The following is a 16,986-nucleotide window of genomic DNA, read 5'->3' as shown; positions in this document are numbered from 1 at the left end:
GTGAGATACGACTGCAGTGGGCACAGGACCATCGGGATTCGACCATTGATCAAGGGAAACATGTCAGCTCTTCGGGTGAACCAAATTTTTTGCTACACTAGGTCTCTGGTCGTCTCCACAAACGCTGTCATCGAGGTGGACGGCGGCTCGAAAAGTGCAGCGCGCCACGGACACTGGCTGGTGGGAGCAGTATGATGGAAGACATTCTCCTACGATTGCATGGGGCCTGTGATAGTAATCGAAGACTCGCTGACAGATACGAACCACTTGCATCCTTTCACGCTTGATGTCTTCCCCGATGGCGATGTCATCTTTCAGTAGTGTAATTGTCCATGTCTCGGGGCCAGAACCGTGCTACAGTGATTTGAGGAGCGTTGTAGTGGGCTCACGTTGATATCTCAGCTGCCAAATTCGCCTGATGTAAATCCTATGGAACCCATCTGGGTCGCTATTGGGCGCCATCACCGCGTACGCGAATCAGCGGGATGTTATTTACGCGTATTACATGACTTGTACGTGGACATCTAATACCACATACCTCCACAAACATACGAACAAACTGTAGTATCCCTGACAGACAGAATCAGTGACATACGAGGTTGGTTTGAAAAGTTCTCGGAATGGAACAGAAAAAAGTACTTATATCACTGCAAGCTCTTTTATTTTTCTATGTAGTCTCCTTGTAGTTTAATGCACTTGGTCCAACGATGTTCCAGTGCCTTGATCCCATCTCGAAAATGAGTTTCCTCCAGCTGCAAAATAGTTGTCAACTCCCGACAATCAATTCTTCGTTTGAAGTGAGTCTTCGCCCATCAAGAAAAATTTTCAGTTTTGGGAAGAGATGAAAGCCTGACGGAGCCATATCAGGCGAATAAGGTGGATGTGGCAATAATTCATACCTTAGTTCGTGTAATTTTGCCATGACGACGTCACAAGTGTACGGGCGCGCATTGCCTTGATGGAAGATGACTTTCTTTCTTGCTAAACCTGGCCTTTTTTCTCGTCTGTTTTTTGTTGTTGTTGTTGTTTTTTTTTAATTTGTCCAGGAGGTTGGAATAGTATTCTAGTGGGGAGATAATCTACAAACAGAATCCCAGAACAATGATGCCATTACCTTTCCCGCCGAAGGAATTGTCTTTGCTTTCTTTGGTGACGGACAATCAGCATGTTTGCGCTGCTTTGGCTATTGTTTTGTCTCTGGGATATAGTAGAGCACCCAAGTTTCATCTGTCGTCACAAACCGGAAAAAAAATCTTGTTCGTTTCTCCTAAAACGAGCCAAACACTGTTCCGATACATCCATTCTCATGCGTTTTTGATCCAACGTCAAGAGTCGCGGCTCCCTTCTTGCAGATAAATTTATCATTTCTAATTCTTCAGTTAAAATGTGATATACCCTTTCAGATGGCATCTGGTAAGCGTGAGTAATTTCACGTACTTTCAATCGGCGTTCCTCCTTGACCATTTTGTGCACTTTTGCAATGATTTCTGGAGTAGTGATACATCTTGGCAAACCATTGCGTGGATAATCATCTAGACTGTCCCGACTAAATTTAAATTCATTTGTCCACTTGGCAACAGTTGAATATGAAGGAGCGGTGTCCCCCAGTGTATTCTGGAAATCGGCATGAATGCCCCTTGCTTTCATACCTTTCTTTAAGAAGTACTTAATCATGTTAAAGTCAGTACTGCCATTAGACAGTTGTTTATTTACAGTGTTACATTTCACAATATATATAAATGACCTAGTAGATAGTGTCGGAAGTTCCATGCGGCTTTTCGCGGATGATGCTGTTGTATACAGAGAAGTTGCAGCATTAGAAAATTGCAGCGAAATGCAGGAAGATCTGCAGCGGATAGGCACTTGGTGCAGGGAGTGGCAACTGACCCTTAACATAGACAAATGTAAGGTATTGCGAATACATAGAAAGAAGGATCCCGTATTTTATGACTATGTGATAGCGGAACAAACACTGGTAGCAGTTACTTCTGTAAAATATCTGGGAGTATGCGTACGGAACTATTTGAAGTGGAATGATTACATAAAATTAATTGTTGGTAAGGCGGGTGCCAGGTTGAGGTTCATTGGGAGAGTCCTTAGAAAATGTAGTCCATCAACAAAGGAGGTGGCTTACAAAACACTCGTTCGACTTATACCTGAGTATTGCTCATCAGTGTGGGATCCGTACCAGGTCGGGTTGACAGAGGAGATAGAGAAAATCCAAAGAAGAGCGGCTCGTTTCGTCACAGGGTTATTTGGTAAGCGTGATAGCGTTACGGAGATGTTTAGCAAACTCAAGTGGCAGACTCTGCAAGAGAGGCGCTCTGCATCGCGGTGTAGCTTGCTCGCCAGGTTTCGAGAGGGTGCGTTTCTGGATGAGGTATCGTATATATTGCTTCCCCCTACTTATACTCCCGAGGAGATCACGAATGTAAAATTAGAGAGATTCGAGCGCGCACGGAGGCTTTCCTGCAGTCGTTCTTCCCGCGAACCATACGCGACTGGAACAGGAAAGGAAGGTAATGACAGTGGCACGTAAAGTGCCCTCCGCCACACACCGTTGGGTGGCTTGCGGAGTATAAATGTAGATGTACACTTACACAATCATGATTTCGGCTTCAAAGTGCCATTATCAAGTATTAAAATACGACAGTATGCCATCTTAGGCATAATGGCACTTTGAAGCCGAAATCATGATGTGTAAGTTGTAAGTAGGCTGTTTATGTTTTCTCTATGTAAGTAGGCTGTTTATGTTTTCTCTATGTAAGTAGGCTGTTTATGTTTTCTTATTGGCAACGTTACGTAGCGCTCAATATGAAAATCACTGGCTGTGCTGTGTGCAGTCTGTGGCTAGTTTGCATTGTTGTCTGCCATTGTAGTGTTGGGCAGCGGCAGCTGGATGTGAACAGCGCGTAGCGTTGCGCAGTTGGAAGTGAGCCGCCAGCAGTGGTGGATGTGGGGAGAGAGATGGCGGAGTTTTGTAATTTGGCATGAACTGCTATATTTATATATGATGATATCAAGGTAAATACATTATTTGTTCTCTACTAATATCTTTCATTTGCTAACTATCCCTATCAGTAGTTAGTGCCTTCCATAGTTTGAATCTTTTATTTAGCTGGCAGTAGTGGCGCTCGCTGTATTGCAGTAGCTTGAGCAGCGAAGATTTTTGTGAGGTAAGTGATTTGTGAAAGGTATAGTTTAATGTTAGTCAGGGCCATTCTTTTGTAGGGAATTTTGAAAGTCAGATTGCGTTGCGCTAACAAAATATTGTGTGTCAGTTTAAGCACAGTCTTGTATAATTGTTCAAAGGGGACGTTTCATATGTCGACCCTTAGCCTAGGATACCTCACTGGAATCTTCTGATTTTTCTTGTAGTTTGTGTATTTAGTGTAGCTTTTGTTTATTGCTAGCGCGTAATTGTAGAGAGAATCTCCTTTGTAGTTGTAGCCTTTCATTGTTGTACAGTAAAACAGTTGTGGCATGCATATAGATTTGCACCAAGTATTTCGCAGCTGTAATTAACTAGATATAATTTTCAGTGTTATGTTAATGTGTTCTCTTATTTTTGCTCTTCAAATTGTGTTTTTCTGTGTTGTCGTGTGAAATACTGTGACAATAATGGCGTGTGAAAAACGTAATACTAGGCTCCAAAGTAAACTGAGAAATGACAGTGAAAATGAAAGCAGTGTGTTAGCGCCACCGAGTAATGAATTAACTGATGTTCAAAGTAGTAATTTGGTAATTGCGCATAGGGAAATGGAGCGGGCGGCAAACAATGGTGTAGACAGTGAAACAGGTAGTGAACAGGGAAGCGTTATCGATCAATTGGTCGGCAACAGCTCGCCTCAGGAATCGGGAATGACAGAACACAATATTGCAAATACTGTAGATTCAGGTTTTGCGTCCTCACCGTTTTCTCAAATAAGTCAAGACACATTTTCAGCTTGTCAAAATGTGAATGTTGCCGGTGCAAATGCACTGCCGAAAAGAGTAGAGGAACAGATTCCAGACACTAATGCATTGTTATTACAACTAATGCAACAAATGGAACAAAATCAGAGACAAACACAGCAAAAGCTGCAAAAGTTAGACACATTGGAACAAAATCAGAGACAAACACAGCAACAGTTAGACACAGTGGAACAAAATCTCAAAAAGTTAGACACAGTGGAACAAAATCTTAAAAAGTTAGACTCATTGGAACAAACACTTGAACAAACACGTGAAGATTTAACTACTGAGTTACATAACATTGAATCGAAATGTCAAAAAGTCTGTAATGACGTAAAAACACAAATTTGTGAGCATTTTCAACCTATTTTTTCGCGGCATGAAAATGCATTACAGAATCACGAAGCAGCCATAAAAGAACTGCAAATTATTGTTCATGAAAATCATGAGACCTTGCAAGCTAAATTTGACTCAGTTGCATCTACCGATTCGGTTACGCAACTTGCAAAAACTCAGGAAAACTTTAAGGACACAGTAGATACTCTGAAACTTGGTTCAGAAAAACACACTGAAGAAATAAGTACACTATCGGAGAAAGTAGCCGAACTTTCGGATCAGGTCACTAACTTATCTACAAAGGTAGATGATGATCTGAATGACACAAGACCCGTAGCCTTCACTGACACAAAAGAGTATGAACAAATAAGAAAATTCAAACAAAATCAGAATCAAATTAATACACAACACCAAAGAGAAATCCGGGAAGTACAAGATCAGCTGACACAGGTAATACAAGAATTACTTATTTCAGAGGATACTCGCGCCCCAATACGGGAAGAGGGACTTAGAAATACGGAACAACCACAAAATAATAACACAGGGCATTTCGGAAGTTATGAAAGAAATTGGCAATGTGCACCGAATTTTGAGATGGAACGGCCGACACGACCTAACAATGACCGATATGCGACTCGCCGACATGATGATTTTGACTATAAGCTGTTCATTACTACCCGTAAATTCAAAACATTTAAGAATTCTGGCAACGACATTCATCCACAAGCATGGCTCCATCAATTCTCTCATTGTTTTCCTCCCAACTGGTCATTGGAGCACAGATTAGAATTTATGTGTGGCTACTTGGAGAATGAACCAGCTGTAAGAATGCGATCGGTAATTCACGATTGCCACAGTGAAGGAGAGTTTTACCATGCCTTCCTCTCAGCATATTGGTCTCAAGCCACACAAGACCGTGTAAAACATAGCATCATAATGATGAAACGTTTCGAACAATCTGAATTTTCCAGTCTTATGAAATATTTTGAAGACATGTTGCATAAGAATCAGTATCTTTCAAACCCATACAGCCCCTCAGAACTCATCCGCATTTGCTTAATCAAACTGCCTGAACATTTACGACATATTATTTTGGCAGGACGTTGCAAAGACGACATTGAAGCATTTCAGGGACTGTTACAAGAATTAGAAATTGACACTGACAATCGCGGAACGCGAAACCAGGAACACAACAATTACAGGTCACATCCGTCGCAATTCCGCGATGAAAGAAGTAATAACTTGACACGACAAGGCTATTCTCACAACACAAATCGTGACCAAAACAGACACCACGCGTATGACAACCGTTGGCAGAGTAGTAATAACTACAGGGAAAGATCACCTCTCCGCAGTAATGACTATCACAGAGACAATCAGAGAAACAGACAATATGGGAACCAAAATAATTATTACCAGGGGAGACAGAATAACTTCAGACGCAACAGTTCAGCGCGGAGTTACGATTCAGGGAGAAATTCTCCACCACGTGACCGACAAGGAAGAAACTACGGATTCTACCGAAATGACGACAGACGATATGATCATAACGACAGACGTCAATTGCATCAGAACTGGCGGGATTCAAACAGAGCAGGGCCCTCTCGTCACGGTGAATTTGTAGAAGTTAGGTCTCCTAATCCCAATAACGACGCGCGCCAACAAAGAAACAGACAATGACTCACACCGCAGGCAGCCGCGTGCGCCGGCTGGCTCAGAGAAAAATAACATTGACGCTAACCTTGAGCAAGATTCCAGTATTCTTTACGGACGAATACCGCATGATAATTGCATTCAAGTTGAAATTCTGCGTACTAGGAAGAGTAATGGTTTACACCACATTTCACATGTAAAACCGTTTATTGAAAGATAATCTGCTTTTTAACTTAGTCTTTGTCATAAAATTTTTTGCTTCACATTACTAATATGCTTTGTCAGACTTAGAATCTGTTAACATACAACAATGTTTGAAGTTAAATATCCAATCAAGAACCAAGAGAACTTATTTAAACAGAAATGACGAATGCATTGTTATAGTGAACAGACGTCACAGTGTTATTGTGTGTGTACATTCTTGCTTGTTAGTTGTACGATTAGAACATTTACCAGTACTGCTAATGAGATTTTAATGCAACATTTTGGTTTACTTGAAAATACATTCCGGATTTAAAGTACTTTCTGTGAGATACCAGATGAGACAATAGTTAGTTTATGTGACAGCTACACGATTTTTATCACGACGCTACTAATGAGTGACAATTTACAATGTTGCTTTTGCGGTGTATCTGTTTTATATCTGCACAGTTTTCTGAATTCTTCTGGAAAGAAAAACATGTTTTAGTAGTAACTTTTGTGGTATAGCAACAACGAGACAGCCTTTTTCGTGGCACAACGATACGTTACTGTACAGTACTTTCTTCATCACGCCAATAAGCATAATAACTACGATATCTATACGCAAAGCATTTCACTTTTGTTTATCATGAGGTAAGTACATTGGCTTCTGCAGAACTTAGCTTTCGGAGGAAAATAACTACGACACTTCCACAGAGATTATCTTACAACAAGATGCACATTTAGCGCTACAGGACACGCATTTCAGTGATCAATTTTATACTTAAAACATTTATTTTTAAAGATTTTTGAATTACAAAGAAAGTTTTCCGTGATATATTTCATTCCATTGGTGTAATCTGTAACACCTGAGGGTATAATTACATTAATCCTCAGGGGGGTACACGCTTACTTTGTGTACCATGTGTGTGGCAACCACAAGGAACCCTAGCTAATATGGTATTTGCTTATACAACTTTACACATCGGTACCATATTTCTCTAACACACAAATTACACAGCTATCTGATCATTTAACTGAGAGATAAACATTTTTTTTACTACGTCAGTGACAGATGTTTACGTAATTACACAGCTGGATAACTTCACACTTATGAAACTGTATTTTGTCTGTACTTTGTGAAACTGTTCATAATTTTTCGGAACCATTGTGATACTATGAGAGCTTTGAATGATGTATTTGGTAAAGGGATTATGATTTTTAAAGTACGTTTGAGGCAGATGACACTTTTGACATGAGCAGAGAATTTTTTTTAATTATTGGAGGAAGCTACGACGATTTTGAGATTTGACTGAGGTGTTATGATGTTATTTTTACGACGACGATGTGTATTATGCTGCTGAGGTATGTTTACGATTAATAGGCTGAGGCTACTATATGAGTTATTTGATTATGCTTCATATTTATAATGACGAAATATTGACGAGTGTCGATGGATACGTATATGTGTAATAAGGTAAGGAGTAATGAATAGTGATTAGGGACTCTGATTTGTGGAAAAGGTTGTTGGAAACCAAGAATCGTACTTTAAGAGTTATGAAATGTGTGACTGTATCACAATGCTGACGAATATTTTTTTTGGACACTTATATTTATAGGATTTTGTTTCTACAGATTTGCAACGCTAATTCTTGACCTGTGAAATATTTTTATATGAGACTACCACGGTAGTGCTGTCGTAAATATTTCCGTACGAAAGTTAAGTGACCACCTGCACGTAATGCGTCGCGGGCACCCAGCTGTGTCAGACGCCTGGAGAAAAAGCCATTATTGCGAGCCCTTTTCAGCGGCACAGGTAGAAAAAAAAGGGGACGCCATTAACCACATATGATTTTTGTAATGCGTTGTGGGCACACAGCTGTGTCAAACACCTGGAGAACAAGCCATTAGGGTGTGCCTTTCATCGCTAATGCGACACCCTCGTTACTTGAAAACATATGATTACTCGCACTTTGTGCTAATTACTGAAATGCTTATGAATTGATGGGAAATATTCGTACATCTGCACACCTGATTACGACAAGCGTCTTTCTACGAAAGTTGAGAGAATTTCTACTAACTTATGAAATGTCACATGACTATTGAATGATATTTTTATGCTTTGGTTTGCGTAATTGCTTATTTCATTTGATACCTGTTTTTCAGCTGTGTTGCAGCATTGCTTTTATAAAATGAAATGCATTTGCTAATGTGAACACTTTCTGTCAACAGATCTATTAAATAATTATTTTATGATCCACATTCTTTAAAAAAAGGAGCACTTGGAAAGGAAAGAACAATAAGAAGGAACTAGTAACTGCATTCATAATTTTCTTTTCAAGTAATTGGTAACTTTTTGGTAGAATAACTTCTTGTGGTGCACCACTTTAATTACTTAGACATTAAGATGTGATTATACATTTCCCTTATCTGCATTGTTGTTTTTACTGTAATATCTTTTTTGCTTGAGCTATGTCATGTTTTGATATAAGTTATTACATTTGCTGCTGCTAGCTTTGCCAATCTGTATTTCTTGTCATTGCTGCTTATATTAATTGTTTTATGTGCTGCTGCATTGCCTTGTCCCTTAGTTTAGCATCTGAGCTCAGTAGATTTAAGTTAGCTTAAGAGGGGGTAGACTATATAAGAAACTGACTATGGAGAATAGGTAAAGAAATGCATTGAGAAAACAGGTTTAGGTAGGATTTTCTTGGAAATAAATGTTGAGGTAAGAAATGTATGAACATATAAATACAGAAAGCATGCTTAGATAGAATTTTTTGGGTGGAAACAAAGGATGAAATAAGAGGAAAGATATATGAAGTTTTGGGTTGGACTGCAGTACCACATGTTACACTGAAAACGAACCCTGTCCTTTCGTGTTATCCCACTATATGTTTGTGTACCCTTGTGTATTTGTTTTCTTCCTGTCTCTGTGCAGTTTCATAGAATTTTTTCTTCTATTAATATTAAGCTACATTCACTATGATGAGGAATACTGTTATCCTCAAATATAATTGGCATTCATAATATGTTATTTACCTTATAAATATGCTTACACATTATTTATTCTGTTTAAATGCTCATGTGTGAAGTTGATGTTTCAGTAATTATTCGGATCTTCTATGTACGTACTCATGTCATAATTCCTGTAACACTGATGTCTATGTTAGTTCGATTCTTTTGTAAAGCCTGTACTACAAATGTTATCTGTATTGTTATGTTCTTTAATGATGTATTTTGTACCTTTGTTATTGTATTCTTCTGTTATAAAATTGTAATTGTCACCAGTTCATGATATTATTAACTTGTAAGTTACATTTCACTGCACACGTTTCTGTTGGTCATCGTATATGGACAATATGTGAGAAGTAGGGACTGATAGTGTTTGCACATGTGTTAATAATTCAGCAAGGGACTGGATAACAGCATTGCTGGTTCTAAGGACAATTCCAAAAACTTTGTGAGTGCACAAGTGGTGGTTTATGGACTTGCTATATTCTCCGCAAGACTCTTCGAGGGTGATTGTGCACCTGCACAGTCGCAACAGATGGCTGCTGGCCGTCTCTACAAGGACTCCAGTGGGTCTGCACCTCTGATGGCCCACCATTACCATTATCTCTACAAGGACTACAGTGGGTCTGCACCTCTGGTGGCCCACCAATACCACAATCTCTACCAGGACTCCAGTGGGTCTGCTCTGTGATGACCTACCTACCAATATTCTTCAAAACTTCGAATGACTCTGCTGTGGGTTTGCTCTGTTGTGACCCATTACCTGTCAGCATGTCAAGAGTCAGCACTGTCTTTCCGTTGGAAGGACAACACTACTTCTTCAAGACTGCATGGAAATCCACTACTTCTGTGTGCATTGTCTTTTACTGCTCAGACTTTGAGAAAAGAAACGGCAGTTTCACTGTGATGAACAATGTGGACTGTCTTTATGGACTGTGAGAAATTTTTAGCTTTTGACCAACAATGTATCAATAAGTGTGCGCATTTTATATCTTTGTTACTGTAATTGTGAAAAATTTTTGTCAAATCTGTATTGGCCAGTGCCCAACACCATTTGTAAAAATTTTTGTGGGGAGCATGGGGGCTATGTAAGTAGGCTGTTTATGTTTTCTCTATGTAAGTAGGCTGTTTATGTTTTCTCTATGTAAGTAGGCTGTTTATGTTTTCTTATTGGCAACGTTACGTAGCGCTCAATATGAAAATCACTGGCTGTGCTGTGTGCAGTCTGTGGCTAGTTTGCATTGTTGTCTGCCATTGTAGTGTTGGGCAGCGGCAGCTGGATGTGAACAGCGCGTAGCGTTGCGCAGTTGGAAGTGAGCCGCCAGCAGTGGTGGATGTGGGGAGAGAGATGGCGGAGTTTTGTAATTTGGCATGAACTGCTATATTTATATATGATGATATCAAGGTAAATACATTATTTGTTCTCTACTAATATCTTTCATTTGCTAACTATCCCTATCAGTAGTTAGTGCCTTCCATAGTTTGAATCTTTTATTTAGCTGGCAGTAGTGGCGCTCGCTGTATTGCAGTAGCTTGAGCAGCGAAGATTTTTGTGAGGTAAGTGATTTGTGAAAGGTATAGTTTAATGTTAGTCAGGGCCATTCTTTTGTAGGGAATTTTGAAAGTCAGATTGCGTTGCGCTAACAAAATATTGTGTGTCAGTTTAAGCACAGTCTTGTATAATTGTTCAAAGGGGAAGTTTCAAAGTGTAAATGTAACACTGTAAATTAACAACAGTCTTATGGCGGTACTGACTTTAAAGAAATATATTATGACTGTGGCCCCGCATTATGAAAAAATCACTTAATCACTGCTCTAATCTCGATTTTTTCCATCTTCGCAAATCACTACGCGGGAACAGCAACAGAACCACGTCACCGCCGCAGCTCTCTTCCAAGAGCACTGAAGTGGCACGTGTTTACAGGCAACAGTCCAATGACTATCACGTGAACAACTCGTTAAACTAGCACTGACCTATCGTGGTGACTCCGAGAACTTTTGAAATCACCCTCGCATTTAGTTCCAAAGACGGACTAACATGTTACTAAGCAAGTGGTCATAATATTTCGACTTGTCAGTTTAATTACCCTGCATAATTGAGCAGCACGTGTCCAATTACGCTCCCCTGGGTGACAGTAGATATTACTTGGATGACTGTATAGGACTCTCTATCCAGCATAATGAATACGCTGCGTCCTGAGTATCACGAAATGTTTGATCCAGTCGTAAATTCGATTCGATATCTCGTAGGTGGAGAGAGTGGGAAAGTGGTACTTGGGGCGGCGGCCGGCGATCGGCCCTTGACAGTGGCAGAGGCTGCCCTTTGTGGAGGGCGGGTGGGTCGCCGGGGATTCTTGGGCTCATTTTTTTGTGGAGACACGGAGTTTTGTGGTGGGAACGCAGCCGGCAGCGCCTGCGGGCACACCTGCCGCTTCCGCTCCCACAGTGGAGCGCCGGCGGCAATTACGCATGCCCGGCTCTAATTGCCTGCCGCATTCAGTCTCCGCTGAGAAAGTGTCCAGTCAGCCACCCGCCTGGGGAATACCACAGCCGTGGAAGGCCCGCACTTCCTCCCCTCCAGCCAACTCGCGCCTTTTAAGTGGCTTCTTCGAGGCCTGCTTCCTGCCGCGTTCTTCGCTTATAGTAGTACGCATTAGAGTAATTCCGCCTTTCACTGCATAATTACAACAATCGGCAGTGAACTATGGAGAACATAACATTCGAAACGACTTCAACGGTAGTTTCAAGTTGATGGACTCTTCGGTCGGTCTTTGATGGAGAAATTTTATCACTGACAATGAAACGTACAATTTATTTCCATCGTGAGCCCGTTTCTGACTTGCATAGCTGTCTTTAGATTATGACAGGATTTCGTCAACGATTTTACCGCGAATAAAACTGCTAAAATCGACTTAGAGCACGAGACTTTGCAGAAAAGGCGTGACCTCAGTCACGTAATTCATCATACAAAAGGGGCGATCAAAAAGTTTTCGTTCGAAGGCCGTACAGTCCTGAATAGTTATGCCAATCAGGAGGAATCGCATTTGGTAAAACTCCGTATCCTGGTGCATGAAGAATTCTCAAACTGCCTGCTACACATCTTCGTCCGACAAGAACGTCGACCCATCAAGGCCGTTTCTCTGGGACCGAAGGTGTGATATTCACATGGAGAGAGATCAGGACTCAGGGCAGGTGCTCTGATGTCTCCCACTTGAGTCTCCCAGTTGAGGCTAGGCTTCCAGATCGGTCGGTGTCTTGTGTCGAACTCTGCTCAGCACGGAACTTGTCGTATCACTCCACCACGGTGGCTTTTGACAGACATGCTGCCCCATACACATTCTTCAATCTCCGATTGATGTCTACTTCGGTAGCCAAGAAAAGAATAATAGTACGCTGGTCCTGTTTGGGCGCATTTGGTAATAATGTCACCATAGTTCACGTTTCCCTATTTACCGCATGCACGTTGCAAAAACAAAAATGCCACACTAATCCTCTGTCTACATGTCGGTGCTTGTATAGCCGCATCGGAGCCGCGCTACAATGCATACATGCTGCAGCAAAGCCCTCAAAAGGAAACTTTTTGATCGCCCCTTGTATAATTCCCATTTTAGCACTACGAACTTAGTACTGTTGATTTACAGTCCCATATATTCAATGTAAAAATGTTGCATTTATATTTTGTAGATATCTACAATTGATCGAAATCAATAGTTATTAGATTTCTTAGGAATTATTAGGCTGCAAGCCTGGTAAGTATAAATAAAATTTAACAATGTAGCTTTGACCATGGTTTTTTCCCCAATTATGGACCCACGGTGAGCTAAACCACTTCAAAGGAATTACTATCGAGTGGCTACCGAATAGTGTGCCGAAGCTCGTCCAACTCTGTGGTCGCTGGGTCCCCCCTCTCCTTTAAGTTGTTTGTATAACAAAGTCTAACTCACAGCGTTTCTTACATTTTTGGTAGCAGGTTTCGGATCTACGAATGGTTGTAAAAATTTGAAATCAGCTGTACGTTACATACAAATAAATTTATCGGTCATCAAAATAAAGGAAATAAAATTATTTATAAATGAGCGTATCTGGTTACCTAAAAATTGCAGAAACTGTTGCGCGTCGTCAGTTGAGCTGCTAACCGCTTCCTTAATCGAGCTCGCTAACGCACGTCGTATCGTGACGCTCGTCTCGGAGAGAAGCCGGTTCAAATCCGGGTGGTGGATGAAATTTTCGCAGCCAGTATTTGGCCGTAAGGGTAGGAGACTGGCTTGAAGTTCCTGATCACCAGTACTTGTGTCAATGTCCTGCATTAAACTGCAAACCTATCTGCAGTTTTGAATAAATAATTCTGGGTATTAGGTTGCGTCATTACAAAACACTAAAACAGGGGTATTTAGTGTTTTATATTACGTATATAATATATATACACCCCTGCTCAGCGAGCAATAGAGAAGCGCGTGTTGGTAATTACTGGAATCAATAGAAATCAAATTGCTCACGGAAGACAGTCAAGTGACGATCCTAATTAAAATGTAATGAAACTGGTTGGGGCAAATTGTCAGGCGAAATGATGGCAGATAGAGCAAGGAAGTTCTTTGCAGGAATCCAAGAGATACGAAAAACATACGGCACTCTGTTGTTCTTTGCTGTGGGCACCGCTTCGCGAAGAAAAATAGTGTCAGCCCCCAGCGTAATTTATTAATAAGAATAGAATTTTTTTGCTTTTTCTTTGTCTTATTCTCTATTTTATCAGTTTTATTTTAGAACAATTTTACTCAACAGAAGACAATACTACATGAACTATTACAACGAAAACACGGAAAAATTATTTGTTTTGATCACACTTTCATTAATTCCAAAAGTATAAAATGAACAATATTTACAATCGAGCAAAAATGGACCTCAAGAGCATTAAAAATTTAAATTACAAAATTCATTGTGACGCAAGACCTTGTTTTTGAGAAGGAAGTTTCTCAAGACGTGGCCTGAAAGCGGAAACAGCCACTCGGAAGTTCTTTGATTAGATTTAGCTTTCAACATTAGTCAGACTACATAACTACCAAAGATGAAAAGCCTGTCTCGCACAAGTATGTTCTTGCAAAAGGAATCACGACCTTCATTACATTTGGGCTCAATGTTGGGAATTCCTTGCTAATATGTATCCAAAACTGCAACGAAGACACTCCATTACATTTACTCGTCAGTGAAATATCACAATTGAGATCCTTATGTTGTTCTTGCTGTTTTATATTTAGACATGATCATTGGAACATTTTCGAGAACCATCGGCCGAATGGAAGATGGATAAATGACAGTAGAGAACAGTCAGGAGCAACATGGAGGCGTATAGCACAAGCAAAATGTCTGGTGATGAATGAATTATACGGAAATTTTCACTTTACCCACGGTAACGTACAGCTTTGAGGTACGCAGGAAATAAATTGTCTGCATAACCATTTAGTCCATCTAGGCACCATGAAACCGTAGGAGGTCAACGAAAAGCTGGAGGTTGAAGGCTCGGGGTGAGCTTGCACGTGGAGGCTCGGTGGCGGGTCGTTAGCGATTGTAAGCAGCCGCAACGGCGCTGACAGGAGGTTCTCCACGGCGCAGGTGTAAAAATAGGCCAGCGCCGCTCCTCTCCGCCTTTGTGTCTACTGCCGTCGACGCATCCTGTTACACATCCCAGGCGGACCGCTGCCTTCACTCTTGATCATCGTGAATCGTGCTTCCAGTCACCGCCCCCTCACGTTCACGTTTACCGCGGCTCTCCAGTATCTCCTCTAACTAAAACTGCGGGAATGAGTCTCGTCTAGGTCGCCAAATCTTACCGACGTGTTCCTTCCCAGCTCGCATTCTGTCTCAAGCACTAAGTGTTTACAGAAATACTAAAAGAAAAACGCCTTTTAGGTACAAATCATTTTACAATTCCTAAAAATTTCGCCTTAAAAATTTATCACTCTGCATCCTTTCGAACCGATTCTGGAAACTTTACGACTCTGACTTCGGCGCATCAAAAGTATGGTTTTGAAAGGATTCAGTAGCTTCTCGAGGTGTGAAAATCGCTGTCCCCGCATTCTTGATTGGACATAAGAGAACAGAAAATCGTTGAGGGGTAAATCAGGAAAATTCTGTCAATAACATACTAATTTAATGATTTCCACCGTCAAATAATCAACTGCTTAACGTGTTGTGTGACATTGTTCTGTTGAAGAATGATCCAGTTTTTTCGACTGACCGGCCACGGTGGCCGTGCGGTTCTAGGCGCTTCAGTACGGAACCGCGTGACTGCTACGGTCGCAGGTTCGAATCCTGCCTCGGGCATGGATGTGTGTGATGTCCTTAGGTTAGTTACGTTTAAGTAGTTCTAAGTTCTAGGGGACTGATGACCTCAGATGTTAAGTCCCATAGTGCTCAGAGCCATTTGAACCATTTTTTTCCCACTGTTTTTCCTGATTTCATCCATGACTTGTGGCAAACATATTGTCGTGCATCCTACAGCATTAACTGTTCTCTGAACCTTTATTCTTAATATGCAGATACGCCTTGTGTAACGAATGAAACAAGCGATCATTGTTTGAAAGTGCTTCGCGAACGTCCCGCATTTGTTGGTACCGTTTTTGTTTTCTTTAAAAAAAATTCCCAAACAGTTGATTGCTGATTAGTTTCTGGAATATACCCCAGTTTCGTCTCCTGCAATGCTGTTACAGAGGATTTTACGTTTCCTCAGTTGATTACATTTTTGAGGTACCATGTCGCGGGTTGCGCGGCCCATCCCGCCGGGGGTTCGAGACCTCCCTGGGGCATGGATGTGTGTGTTGTTCATAGCGTAAGTTAGTTTAAATTAAAGTAGTGTGGAGGTCTAGGGACGTCAGCAGTTTGGTCCCTTAAGAATTCACACAAATTTTCGAGCATTTTCTTACTCTAACTTAACCTGTTTTTGGCCTTCAATCAAATTGTGCGAAATTCATCATAAACGAATCCGTTTCACTTTTTTTTATGTCCATTCAGTCACTCAGTCAGTTAGTTCCATATTCCATACATCATCTGAACAATTCTTTTATCGAAATGATGTGCGACCCGACAGTTTACAGGACATGTTTACATGATTAATGTTAACATTAATGATCATATCTTTTAGTCCCACTCACGCCTCTACCCTTAAAAATTTACTGTCCCCTTTTTATTTTTTTCTGGGTACCAGTTTTTAAATATTCGTCCTTGATGTAGAAGAAATTGTCCAGGAGAAATGATTTTAGGTTAGTTTTTAAACTTGTTTAGCCACCTATGAGACATTTATGTTATTGGGCAAATGATCAAAGATTTTTGAGGCTGCATGTCGAACTCCTTTCTGACCTGCTGCAAGCTTCAAAAAGGGATAATAAAGGACATTTTTTCCATCAGTATTCTTCTTAAGTTGTGACAGATTATTTATGGCGAATTTCATTAGCGAATGTATATATATCGTGATGATGCAGTTAAAATGTTTAACTCCTTGACGAGGTACCTAAGCGAGACCCGCGGTTTAACGCCACGTATTACTGTTACTAATAGTTTTTGTACAATCAATACTTTCTTTCTGAATGATAACTCTAGAAAATTATTCCATAAGACGTGGAAACATAGAAAATATGCCAGGAAGTTGATTCAGTTGTTTTCGAGACCAGCAATTATACGACGATCAAAAGTCGCTGAACTTATCAGTTTGAGAAGCTCACTAATACGCTTGTCTCAGTTCATGTTTTCGTCAGCAAGTACAGCAGAAAATTTTGAGCATTCTACTCTGTTTACTGACTCCTGTCCCTGTGCTACTTCAGTTGTTGTAACGACTCCATTTGATGTGCAGAACTGAAT

The 16,986-nt window shown here is 40.7% G+C and overlaps 1 protein-coding gene across 5 annotated transcripts in view; it reads right to left on the bottom strand.

The window, feature by feature from the left end:
* The window catches only part of LOC126481662 (FH1/FH2 domain-containing protein 3), a 650,693-nt gene that overhangs the window by 291,485 nt on the left and 342,222 nt on the right, over window positions 1–16,986 (bottom strand). The gene's annotated exons all lie outside the window — the stretch shown is intronic.

This window comes from Schistocerca serialis, chromosome 5 (genome assembly GCF_023864345.2).
Source record: "Schistocerca serialis cubense isolate TAMUIC-IGC-003099 chromosome 5, iqSchSeri2.2, whole genome shotgun sequence".
In the NCBI taxonomy this organism is placed as follows: Eukaryota; Metazoa; Arthropoda; class Insecta; order Orthoptera; family Acrididae; genus Schistocerca; species Schistocerca serialis.
The sequence above is the reverse complement of the archived record's forward strand: the minus strand, read 5'-3'. Positions and strand labels throughout refer to the sequence as shown.